Consider the following 12,902-nt stretch of genomic DNA (forward strand, 5'->3'; position numbering starts at 1 on the left):
AAAGTAAGCGGGAGTGAACAGACACCATGACCAGAAGTTTTCCAGGCAATGTGTCTCTATGTGGTCAACGGAGTCTCAGGATAAGTTGATTAGGGGTGCACAACTCTGCATTTTAGCACTTACCCAGGCTTAGGGACAAGCCAAAGTTCAAGGGCCTGTGGGGAGAGAAGCCTGACTAAAGCTAGGTCAAGAAAAAGCAGAGGAAAAGAAATGGGCAATAGTGAACACTTGGTCAGCATTTAAAACTGGAATTGCACAATATAAAGATAATGGGTAAAAATCATGCTAATTGATTTAGCAGTTTGGGAGGCTGAGGCAGGTGGATCACCTGAAGTCAGGAGTTTGAGACCAGCCTGACCAACATGGTGAAACCCAATCTCTACTAAATACAAAACATTAACTGGGCATGGGGGTGCATACCTGGAGTCCCAGCTACTTGGGAGGCTGAGGCAGGAGAATCACTTAAACCCGGGAGGTGGAGGTTGCAATGAGCCGAGATCATTCCACTACACTCCAGCATGGGCAACAAGAGCAAAACCCTGTTTCAGGGAAAAAAAAAAAAAAAATCATGCTAATTATTTAAAGTCTTATTTTTCTTTACATAGAATGACGAGAGCAAATAAAAAGCCCCATGATAGGAAGGACTATGGAAGAAAGGAAAAAGCTTTATAGTTCACTACCCTTCACAGCACTTTTCTTGCTGCTTTTTTCAGAAGGGGTTGCATTTTCACTTTGCACTAGACCCCACAATTTATGTAGCTGGTACCAGAAGGTAAGATGAGTTTCCCGGGGTACATTTTTGGTATAGTGGTTAAGGCTTTTTTCTCAAACTTCCCTGTGGGAGTTTAAGTCTTGGTTTTGTCCTTCATTTTTCTTCCTTCCCACTATTAAGCTCCTGTTGCTGTAGCCATCAAGGTTTTCTATTGTTCTGGGGCTCAAGCAGACAAGGAATCCAAGAACACCCAGGCTATACCTTTCACCCAGGAGTCCAGCTGGGCCCTACGCCCAAATGATTGCTTTTTCTCTTTGCCCATTCCATCAAGGGTGACAGCTTCTTCCTAGTCGGTTCTTTGTCGTGGTCTCACTCCCCGCCTTCCTCAATCCAGAATCTGAGCAGGAAATGAATCTGGCCAAAGCAGGTGGTTGGATTTTCCTGACCCAGTGCTTCAAAAAGACCAAACCTCACCTCTGCTCCACCTGCCCCCACTCTTGGATCCAGCAGCCTCACATTTCCCAGGCCTCTGCCCTGACATCTGCCTTGCTAGAGGGATGAGGAGCAGCTGCACCTGGAATTCCAACCACCTGCCGCAGTCTTGCATGGCACAGGTGAGTTTTGTTGGAGATGGGGTTGGGTGGAGAGTAGACAGTGTTTCTGGCATTTTCACGAATGGCCATTCTGATGCTGGCCTCCTGCTCTATCCTGGAGCAGGGGGCCAGACTAGGTGGTGGCCTAGGAGCAAATGGGGCATGAGCAATCAGTGCTTCCTACCCATCTGGGCCCAGTGAAAAAAGTAGACAGTTAGAGGAGCTGTCCACTTTAGATGAACAGCTTCATCTCCTTCCTCATTAGCATAGTCGGTGAGCATTCCCTTCTGTCCTGAGAGATCTGGATTTGATTCCCCTGCCATTTAACGAATTTGTTGCCACTTCACTTTTGTTTATTCATTTTATTTCCTGGCTTACAAATACAATTAGCCAATTCTATATAGATATACGGTTTTCATTTTACAAAAAATCCAAATGGAAAGGGCGGGCGCAATGGCTCACGCCTGTAATCCCAGCACTTTGAGAGGCCGAGGCGGGCGGATCACGAGGTCAGGAGATGGAGACTGCCCTGGCTAACACGGTGAAACCCCGTCTCTACTAAAAATACAAAAAATTAGCCGGGTGTGGTGGCGGGTGCCTGTAGTCCCAGCTACTCGGGAGGCTGAGGCAGGAGAATGGCGGAAACCCAGGAGGCGGAGCTTGCAGTGAGCCGAGATCGCGCCACTGCACTCCAGCTTGGGCGACAGAGCGAGACCCCGTCCCCCCAAAAAAACAAAAATCTAAATGGATTATGTGTGGCATTCTTGACCTCACAGGCTCAGTAAAGGGTATTGGGTGGCTCTGGACTTCCCTAATGAGCCACTTTAAACACCTGGTGACAGCTGCCAGTGCAAAGGTCAAGGCCTCTAATACTGGACTGCCTAGAACTCCGTGGTTTTAACTACTTTCAGGATTTCAAAGTGGGGGAAAGTTTTATTAATTACCAATACTATGACTGTGCTAATCTACCCATTCTAGATTTAGAATATACCTGAGAGACTGCATGTTTCAGTGTCAAAATTCAACATACTTAGGAGGCCAAGGCAGGAGGATCGCTTGAGCCCAGGAGTTTGAGAGCAGCCTGGGCAGCACAGCATAACATCTCTCCAAAAAAAAAGAAAAGAAGAAGAAGAAGAAGAAATAATAGAGAGAAAATTAAACAAAGTATAAATTAAGGATTCTCAACATGGGTGGGCCTAGTCCCCTTAAGGAGCATTTCAGAATTCCTCAAAGGACATCAGCCTTCACAGCCTTTCTACTCAGGTGCTGATGAGATTAGCAATCAGATGTTTGGCCTCCCCATTTGCTTCCCTTGAGAATTGTGGCTAGTGATATTAGGAGCTCACTACCATTCTTAATTTACCCCTTTGAGTAAACGATCAGCATTTTTCTTTTAAACATATATTTCAGGCTGGGCGCAGTGGCTCATGCCTATAACAGCATTTTGGGAGGCTGAGGCGGGCAGATCACTTGAGGTCAGGAGTTCCAGACCAGCCTGGCCAACACGGTGAAACCCCACCTCCACTAAAAATACAAAAATTAGCCAGGCGTGGTGGTGCACGCCTGTAATCCCAGCTACTTGGGAGGCTGAGGCAGGAAAATCACTTGAACCAGGGAGGCAGAGGTTGCAGTTAGCTGAGATCGTGCCACTGCACTCCAGCCTGGATGATAGAACAAGACTCTGTCTCAAAAAAAAAAAATATTTCAGAAAGAAGTAATGATACTGGACTACAGAAGCATTAGTGAGATGCTGTGGTCATCAGGCCAAGGGTCTCCTGGATGGGAATCTGTGGGGAGGAATTCCCCCATGCCTACAGTCCCCTCACTCTTTAGCCAGCATAGGGTTAGGTTTGGTTCTTGACCAAGGTCTCAGGCTCAACTCTGGGGGAAGGAGATGGCTGTCTTCGGCTGGATCCAGTATTTGGGAGGGATGAAGTGAGACATCTACTGCAGGGAGGCAGTGGCGATGATTTCCAGTTCAGGCTTTTGGAATACCTGGCCTGCTTCTAGACTAGGATCATAGCACTGGTCCCTGGCTGAGGTAAGTTCAAGTGCTGGACCTAGTTCAGGTGCCGGACCTAGCTGGAGCTAGGGCATGGCAGGACAGGGCAAACCAAAGAACAGGCCTACCTCTCTGTGGTGAATACCTCAACAAGACTTACCCGGTAATATCTGCCACTGGGTTTAATTGAATGCTTGCTGTTGCAGGTCCTGTCTCTGGAGGTTTTTTTTTTTGAGATGGAGTTTTGCTCTTGTTGCCCAGGCTGGAGTGCAATGGTGTGATGTCGGCTCACTACAACCTCCTCCTCCCTGGGTCAAGCGAGTCTCCTGCCTCAGTCTCCCTAGTTGCTGGAATTACAGGCAGATGCCACGACGCCCAGCTAATTTTTGTATGTTTAGTAGAGCCAGGGTTTCATCGTGTTGGTCAGGCTGTTTTTGAGCTCTTGACTCAGGTGATCCACCCGCCTCTGCCTCCCAAAGTGCTAGGATTACAGGCATGAGCCACCGCACCCAGCCTCTGGATGACCTTTTAAATTTTCTTTTTCTGGCCAGGCACGGTGGCTTACCCCCATAATCCTAGCACTTTGGGAGGCCGAGATGGGCGGATTACATGAGGTCAAGAGTTCAAAACCCACTTGGCCAACATGGGGAAACCTCGTCTCTATTAAAAATACCAAAAAAGGCCAGGCACAGTGGCTCATGCCTATAATCCCAGCACTTTGGGAGGCCGAGACGGGCAGATCACGAGGTCAGGAGATCGAGACCATCCTGGCTAACACCGTGAAACCCCATCTCTATAAAAATACAAAAAATTAGCCAGGCATGGTGGCAGGTGCCTGTAGTCCCAGCTACTCGGGAGGCTGAGGCAGGAGAATGACGTGAACCCAGGAGGTGGAGCTTGCAGGGAGCCGAGATAGCGCCATTGCACTCCAGCCTGGGCAACAAGTGAGACTCCATCTCAAAAAAAAAAAAAAAATTAGCCGGGCGTATGCCTGTAATTCCAGCTACCTAGGAGGGTGAGGCAGGAGAATCGCTTGAACCAGGGAGGTGGAGGCTGCAGTGAGCTGAGATCACGCCACTGCACTCCAGCCTGGGCGACACAGCCAGACTCCTTCTCAGAAAAAAAAAAAATTTCAACCAAGTGCAGTGGCTCATTCCTGTAATCCCGCACTTTGAGAGGCCAAAGGGTCAATTGAGCCCAGAAGTTCACGATAAACCTGGGCAACATAGCAAGACCCCATCTTTACCAAAAAAAAAAAAAATACATAAAGAAAACAGAAAAAAGTATTTTCACTGTTTTTTGTTTGTTTTAAGGGAGGAGACCACCCCTCATATTGTCTTATGCCCAATTTCTGCCTCCAAAGAAAGAAGAAGTAAAAACTAAAAGGCAGAAATGAAATCCACAGGCAGACAGCCCGGTGCCACACCCTGGGCCTGGTAGTTAAAGATCGACCCCTGACCTAATCCGTTCTGTTATCTATAGATTAGAGACATTGTACAGAAATGCACTGTGAAAATCCCTATCTTGTTTTGTTCCGATCTAATTACCACCCCCAGTCACCTACCCTCTGCTTGCTCAATCAATCACGACCCTCTCACATGCACCCCCTTAGAGTTGTGAGCCCTTAAAAGGGACAGAAATTGCTTACTCGGGGAGCTCGGCTCTTGAGACAGAAGTCTTGCCAATGCCCCTGGCCTAATAAACCCCTTCCTTCTTTAACTAGGTGTCTGAGGAGTTTGTCTGCTGCTCCTCCTGCTACAGTTTGTTTGTTTTGTTCTGTTTTGAGACAGAGTTTCGTTCTTGTTATCCAGGCTGGAGCGCAATAGCACAATCTCAGCTCGCTGCAACCTCTGCCTCCCTGGTTCAAGGCCTCCCAAGTAGCTGGGATTACAGGAATGTGCCACCATGGCCAACTAATTTTGTATTTTTAGTAGAGGCAGCATTTTACCATGTTGGTTAGGCTGGTCTCGAACTCCTGACCTCAAGTGATCCACCCGCCTCAGCCTTCCAAAGTGCTGGGATTACAGGCATGAGCCATCGTGCCTGGCCTTCACTGGTTTTATAATTCTATGTCTAGTGGCTTCCATGGTTTCTGTTTGAAAATCAGACATCTTTCTCATGTTGCCCATTTTCTCTATCTACTCTTTTTTTTTTTTTTTTTTTTTTTTCGAGACTGACTCTCCCTCTGTCACCCAGGCTGGAATGCAGTGGCAAGATCTCTGCTCACTGCAACCTCCGCCTCCCAGGTTCAAGTGATTCTCCTGCCTCAGCCTCCAGAGTAGCTGAGATTGCAGGCGCCCACCACCACACTAGGCTAATTTTTTATATTTTTGATAGAGACGGGGCTTCACCGTGTTGGCCACGCTGGTCTTGAACTCCTTACCTCAAGTTGTCCACCCGCCTCGGCCTCAGAAAGTGCTGGGATTACAGGCGTGAGCCACCGCGCCTGGCCTATCCACTCTTAAGATTTAACATGGCCAGGCGCAGTGGCTCACGCCTGTAATCCCAGCACTTTGGGAGGCCGAGGCGGGCGGATCACGAGGTCAGGAAATTGAGACCATCCTGGCTAACATGGTGATACCCCGTCTCTACTAAAAAGACCAAAAAATTAGCCGGGCGTGGTGGCGGACGACGCCTGTAGTCCCAGCTACTTGGGAGGCTGAGGCAGGAGAATGGCGGTGAACCCGGGAGGCGGGGCTTGCAGTGAGCCGAGATCGCGCCACTGCACTCCAGCCTAGGAAAAATTTAATCTTTGTCTTTGATTTTTAGTAATTTAACTATATAAAAAACCAAGATGTGATTTTCTTTGTATTTGTCCTCATACAGGAGGTAGAAATAAATTATTTAGGCAGATAGGGCAACAGAGTCCTCAACAGAGCTTCCCTTCTAACAAAAAGTAGCCCCCCAAATTATTTTTTTTTTTTCTAACAAAGAGCAGCTTGAAAAATCGAACTGCAAACATAGATAAGTAAGCTGGAAGCTTGCACAGGTGAATGCCAGCAACTGTGCCAATAGAAAAGGGCTACCTGGGGACCAGGCATATCCAAAATGGAGGTTCCATCTTCCCTTTTTTTGCTACCACGTTTACAGTTAAGGAATGGGCAACACGGTGCAGCTCAGGCAGAAGACTCCCTTGCGTAATAAAAGATTAGGATACGGGCAGCCAGAAATTCGCGCCTATGCAAATGACACCTGGTCTGACCAGTTTTTTGCGCACTATGCAAATAGCACACCTGGTCCAACCAATCTTTCCCGCCCTATGTAAATCAGACACCGCCTCCTCACCAGGCATCTATAATACCCCCTGCATTTCACTGTGGATCTGACAATCCGTTTCTCCGCGACCCCTCTCTGCAGTAGAAGGCTCCTTCTTTCACTTATTAAACTTTCGCTCTTAACCTCACTCTTTGTGCCTCCGCAACCTTAATTCCCTTGGCCCTGAGACAACGAACCTCCGGTATCACCCCAGACAATCAAGCCGTTTCAGTCCGGCATGGAATTTGCTGAACTCCTTGAATCTGAAGATGCAGTCATTCACCAGTTTTAGAAAGTTCTCAGCCATTATCTCTTCAAATGTTGCTTCCGCATATTATCTTTCTTCTCTCCTGCTGGGACCAATCACACATCTCTGTTATGTCCTATTCTTTTCCATTTTTTGCATGTGTGTGTGCTTCAGTATGGGTATTTTCTATTGATCTTTCTTTCTTATCTCTCTTTCTCTCTCTCTCTTTTTTTTTTTTTTTTTTTTTTTTTTTTTTTTTTTTTTTTTTGAGACGGAGTCTCACTCTATTAGGCTGGAGTGCAGGGGCGCGATCTCGGCTCACTGCAATCTCCGCCTCCCGGATTCAAGCAATTTCATGCTTCAGGGTACCAAGTAGCTGGGACTACAGGTGCGCGCCACCACGCCTGGCTAATTTTCGTATTTTTAGTAGAGACGGGGTTTCACCATGTTGGCGAGGATGGTCTCAATCTCTTGACCTCGTGATCCGCCCGCCTCGACCTCCGAAAGCGCTGGGATTACAGGCGTGAGCCACTGCGCCCAGCCTCTTTCTTTATTTCTGTATTGAAGCCAGAGTCTCGCTCGCTTCCCAGGCTGGAGTGCAATGGTGTGATCTTGGCTCACGGCAAGATCACCTCCGCCTCCCGGGTTCAAGTGATTCTCCTGCCTGAGCCTCTGGAGTAGCTGGGATTACAGGCATGCACTACCATGCCCAGTTAATTTTGTATTTTAGTGGAGACGGAGTTTCACCATGTTGGTCAGGTCGGTCTCAAACTCCTGACCTCAGGTGATTCACCACCTCGGCCTCCCAAAGTGCTGGGATTACAGGGATGAGCCACCGTGCCCAGTCTATTGATCTGTCTTTGAATTCACTAATCTTGTCTCCTGCTGTGTCCAATTTGCTGTTAAACCCACTCAGAGAGTTCTGTTCTAGAAGTTTACTTGTGCCTCTATTCCAATTCTCTGTTGAAATTCTTATCTACTTTCCATCTTTTCCTCTGTTTTTTAAAAAATAAAATTGTGATTATTTTAAAGTTCTTGCCTGTGATCTTAAACAATTGGATTATATTTGTTTCTGCTTCTACTGTTTGCTTTTTTCTCTTGACTATTGGTCACATTTTCCTTTGTCTTCACATGTCTCCTGATTTTTATTGTATGCTGAACATTGTGTATAAAATAACTACAGAGGCCAGGCTGGTGGCTCACACCTGTAATCCCAGCACTTTGGGAGGCCAAGGTGGGCGGATCATTTAAGGTCAGGAGTTCAAGACCAGCCTGGCCAACATGGTGAAACTCCATCTCTACTAAAAATACAAAAATTAGCTGGGCATGGTGTCGTGTGCCTGTAATCCCAGCTATTCAGGAGGCTGAAGCAGGAGAATCACTTGAACCCCAGAGGTGCAGGTTGCAGTGAGCCAAGATCATGCCCCTGCACTCCAGCCTGGGCGACAAAGTGAGACTCTGTCTCATAACAAACAAACTATATATATATATATATACACACACACACACACATATATATATAGAGAGAGAATATTATATATATATAGAGAGAGAGAGACTGAATTTGATGTTTTCTTCCAGAGGGGTTTCCTTTTTCTCTGTCAGGCAAAGAGGATAAAAGTTGGTATCCTCAATCCACTTAGAATTAATCTGGGTTATGGATAGGTGCAACTTTAGTCAGATTCAGTCCAGCTGTTAATATCAGTAGTCTCAAAAGTAAAATCTGACATGTATTTATTGCTGACCACTCCTTTTGGCAATCTGTCTCCCAAGTACTGAGAGATTACAAGGGATCTCATTTTGCCTTTTCAGCTCAGCGCCAAGCATTTCCATGCTAGCCCAGTTATCAACAAATGTGTGAGAGGAAACAGCCATTCGTTTGATGCTCCATTACATTCCCATCTGTCAAACCCACTGTCATGGCCATCAAAAGTTCTACTGATTTCTCCTTCCTTCAGTAGAATGATATCTGATGTGGGAAAAAGAGAGATCAGACTGTTACTATGTCTAAGTAGAAAGAAGTAGACATAGAGACTCCATTTTGTTCTGTACTAAGAGAAATTCTTCTGCCTTGAGATGTAACCCTAGCCCCAACCCTGTGCTTGCAGAGACATGTGCTGTGTTGACTCAAGGTTTAATGGATTTAGGGCTGTGCAGGATGTGCTTTGTTTAAAAAGTGCTTGAAGGCAGTATGCTTGGTAAAAGGCATCACTATTCTCTAATCTCGAATACCCAGGGACACAAAACACTGCAGAAGGCAGGAGGGACCTCTGCCTAGGAAAGTCAGGTATTGTATTGTCCAAGCTTTCTCCCCATGTGATAGCCTGAGATATAGCCTCGTGGGAAGGGAAAGACCCATAAAGGGTCTGTGCTGAGGAGGATTAGTAAAAGAAGAAGCCCTCTTTGCAGTTGAGATAAGAGGAAAACATCGTCTCCTGCTCGTCCCTGGGAATGGAATGTCTCGGTATAAAACCTGATCGTACATTCTATTTACTGAGATAGGAAAAAACCGCCTTATGGCTGGAGGTGAGACACGCTGGCAGCAATACTGCTCCTTAATGCACCGAGATACTTGTGTAAAGTCAAACATAAATCTGGCCTATGTGCACATCAAGGCACAGCACCTTTCCTTAAACTTATTTATGACACACAGATCTTTGCTCACATGTTTACCTGCTGACCCTCTCCCCACCATTACCCTATAGACCTGCCACATCCCCCTCTCCAAGATGGTAGAGATAGTGATCAATAAATACTGAGGGAACTCAGAGACCAGTGCTGGCACGGGTCCTCCGTATGCTGAGCGCTGGTCCCCTGGGCCCACTTTTCTTTCTCTATACTTTGTCTCTGTGTCTTATTTCTTTTCTCAGTCTCTCGCCCACCTGACAGAAACACCCACAGGTTGTGGAGGGGCTGGCCACCCCTTCAATCTGATCCTCATCTCAGACCCAGATGCAGCAAATTACCCAAGGAAAGAGAATAGCCAACAATCTCAGTTTACCTAATTAGTACTATTCCCTGTCTATAATTGTAGTTCATCTTGTTATTTTTGTTTTGCAGTTATTCGATAACTTTTAGAAATGTTATATTTATAGTTTATGGTATTATATAAACTATATATGGTTTACATATTGTATTTCCATTAAAGTATTATATTTAAAAGTGTTATATTTTTCCCGTTGTAGTTGGCAAGATGGCCTGCCACTTCCTACAACAATCAACTCTGAAGCAGAGGCATTTTATTCATTATTTAAGTAAATAATAGATGCACATGTTATAAAATTTAAAAGGGCAGACAGTAAAATGTAAGCTTCCCTAACAACATTTTCTAGATCCACTCAGTTATCCCCAGAGGTAATTAACTGTTCCTGGCATATTCGTCATCCTTTTCGATATATGTAGGTATGAATGTATATACAAGATAATTCCTCCTTTGAGGGCATATTTATGTTTTTCCTGCATTGAAAAACTTATTGGCCGTGTGCGGTTGCTCATGCTGGTAATCCCAGCACTTCGGGAGGCTGAGGCGGGCAGATCACGAGGTCAGGAGTTCAAGGCCAGCCTGGCCAATATGGTGAAACCCCGTCGCTACTAAAAAAATACAAAAAAAAAAAAAAACCTTATTGGCCAGGAGCAGTGACTCAGGCCTGTAATCCCAACATTTTGGGAGGCCGAGGTGGGTGGATCACTTGAGGTCAGGAGTTAAAGACCAGCCTGGCCAACATGGTGAAACCCCATCTCTACTAAAAATACAAAAAGTTAGCCCAGCGTGGTGGCACATGCCTGTAATCCCAGCTACTCAGGAGACTCAGACAGGAGAATCATTTGAACCCAGGAAGCAGAGGTTGCAGTGAGCCGAGATGGTACCATTGCACTTCACTATAGGGGATAGAGCAAGACTTTGTCTCAAACAAACAAACAAAATGGCATATTTTTCTTTCTTTTTTTTTTTTTTTTTTTTTTTGAGAAGGATTCTCACTCTGTTGCCCAGGCTGGAGTGCAGGGGCACAATCTCGGCTCACTGCAACCTTCACCTCCAGGGTTCAAGCAATTCTCCTGCCTCAGACTCCTGAGTAGCTGGGACTACAGCCATGTGCCACCACGCCTGGATAATTTTTTTGTATTTTTTCGTAGAGATAGAGTTTCACTATGTTGGCCAGGCTGGTCTCGAACTCCTGACCTCAACTGATCCACTTGCCTTGGCCTCCCAAAGTGCTGGGATTATAGGCGTGAGCCACCATGCCCGGCCAAAATACATGTTTTTCTTGAGTTGTCTTTGTCTCATGGATTTGTAAGAGTAGTTTCCATATTATGTTGTGAATATCTTCACCCCAGTCAGTCCTCTTCTATTTCTCCCAAAAGGTATTGTATACTTTCACTTTGCCTTCCTCTTATCACTCACAGGCACACAAAATTGATTCAATCATCTCCCTCAGTTTATTGCACTTAATTTATTTATTTATTTATTTATTATTTATTTTGAGATGGAGTCTCTGTCACCCAGGCTGGAGTGCAATAGCACGATCTCGGCTCACTGCAACCTCCGCTTCCCAGGTTCAAGCGATTCTCCTGCCTCAGCCTTCTGAGTAGCAGGGACTACAGGCATGCACCCTCATGCCCGGCTAATTTTTGTATTTTTAGTAGAGACAGGATTTTGCCATGTTGGCCAGGCTGGTCTCGAACTCCTGACCTCAAGTGATCCACCCATCTGAGCCTCCCAAAGTGCTGGGATTACAGGCATGAGCCACCCTGCCCAGCCCTATTGCACATTATAATCACTGATTGGGTAAGATCCCTGTTCTGTTATAGTTTTTCATTATTTTCTCCTCATCTCCCATTCTTAACACCAATTCCTCTCCCCTAAAATGCATTCAGTTTTGTATATTTAGTCTGTTTTTTAAATATACGTATTATTTCTAAAAATATTAGGCCAGGCACAGTGGCTCACGCCTGTAATCCCAGCACTTTGGGAGGCCCAGGCAGGTGGATCACCTGAGGTCAGGAGTTCAACACCAGCCCGGCCAACATGGTGAAACCCCGTCTCTACAAAAATACAAAAAAATTAGCTGGGCATGATGGCGGGTGCCTGTAATCCCAGCCTACTCAGGAGGCTGAGGTGGGAGTATCGCTTGAACCCAGGAGTGGGAGGTTGCAGTAAGCTGAGATCGCACCACTGTACTCCAGTCTGGGTGACAGACAGAGACTCCATCTCAAAAAAAAAAAAAAATTTAACCTGGAGATATAAAAGGTATCAGTGTTTGTGTATGTGAGAGTGTGTTTATTTAACAAAATGCAATATTGTGTATTTGCAGAAATGGGTTTCTGCTATGAATTTTATGCTGTTTCCTACTCCCTTTTCACTGTTTTTGTGAAAATAGGTATTTTTACTCTCTCTGTTTTGCATCAGTAAACCAAGCCTAAGTAAATCTATGCATTAGTGATGGACATCTGGACTGCCTCCGATTCTCACCATCACACACAGTCCTGTCATGAATATTCTGATACATGTCTCCTTATAGACCTAGGTGCTAGTTTCTCTTAGGTATATAGTTAGAAGGACTGCTGAATCTTAAAGCATACGGTTACTTAAATACTTCCAGGTTGCTTCCCAATGTGCTGTACCTGTTTCACATCAGCTGTACCTGTTTCCCATTTGCCTATGTTTTATTTTATTTTATTTTATTTTATTTTTTTGAGACAGAGTCTCGCTCTGTCACCTAGGCTGGAATGCAGTGGCATGATCTCGGCTCACTGCAGCCTCCGCCTCCCAGGTTCAAGCGACTCTTCTGCCTCAGCCTCCCGAGTAGGTGGGGTTACAGGCACGCACCACCATGCCTGGCTGATTTTTGTATTTCTACTAGAGATGGGATTTCACCATGTTCATGAAGCTGGTCTCAAACTCCTGACCTCATGTGATCCACCTGCCTTGGCCTCCCAAAGTGCTGGGATTACATGCATGAGTCACTGTGCCTGGCCTCTCATTTGCCTATATGTTACCCAAGACATAACTTTCTAATGTTTACCAAAGATATAAATTGGTATCTCGCCATTTTATTTGCATTTCTCTGGTTACTAGTGAGGTTCATCATGTCT

The 12,902-nt window shown here is 45.7% G+C and overlaps 2 long non-coding RNA genes across 5 annotated transcripts in view; one reads left to right on the plus strand and one right to left on the minus strand.

The window, feature by feature from the left end:
- LOC106993203 (uncharacterized) overlaps positions 1-12,902 on the minus strand; it is a 35,149-nt gene that overhangs the window by 4,584 nt on the left and 17,663 nt on the right. For all 4 annotated transcript variants that reach the window (XR_013395887.1, XR_013395886.1, XR_013395885.1 and 1 more), the window contains one exon: positions 421-539. This is a non-coding gene — a long non-coding RNA (uncharacterized LOC106993203). The remainder of the gene's footprint in view (positions 1-420; positions 540-12,902) is intronic.
- LOC144330064 (uncharacterized) lies at positions 2,890-4,284 on the plus strand. Its single transcript, XR_013395930.1, has 2 exons — positions 2,890-3,715; positions 4,127-4,284. It is a non-coding gene; the product is annotated as an uncharacterized LOC144330064 (long non-coding RNA).

The sequence above is a fragment of the Macaca mulatta genome, chromosome 1, assembly GCF_049350105.2.
Source record: "Macaca mulatta isolate MMU2019108-1 chromosome 1, T2T-MMU8v2.0, whole genome shotgun sequence".
Lineage (NCBI taxonomy): Eukaryota > Metazoa > Chordata > Mammalia > Primates > Cercopithecidae > Macaca > Macaca mulatta.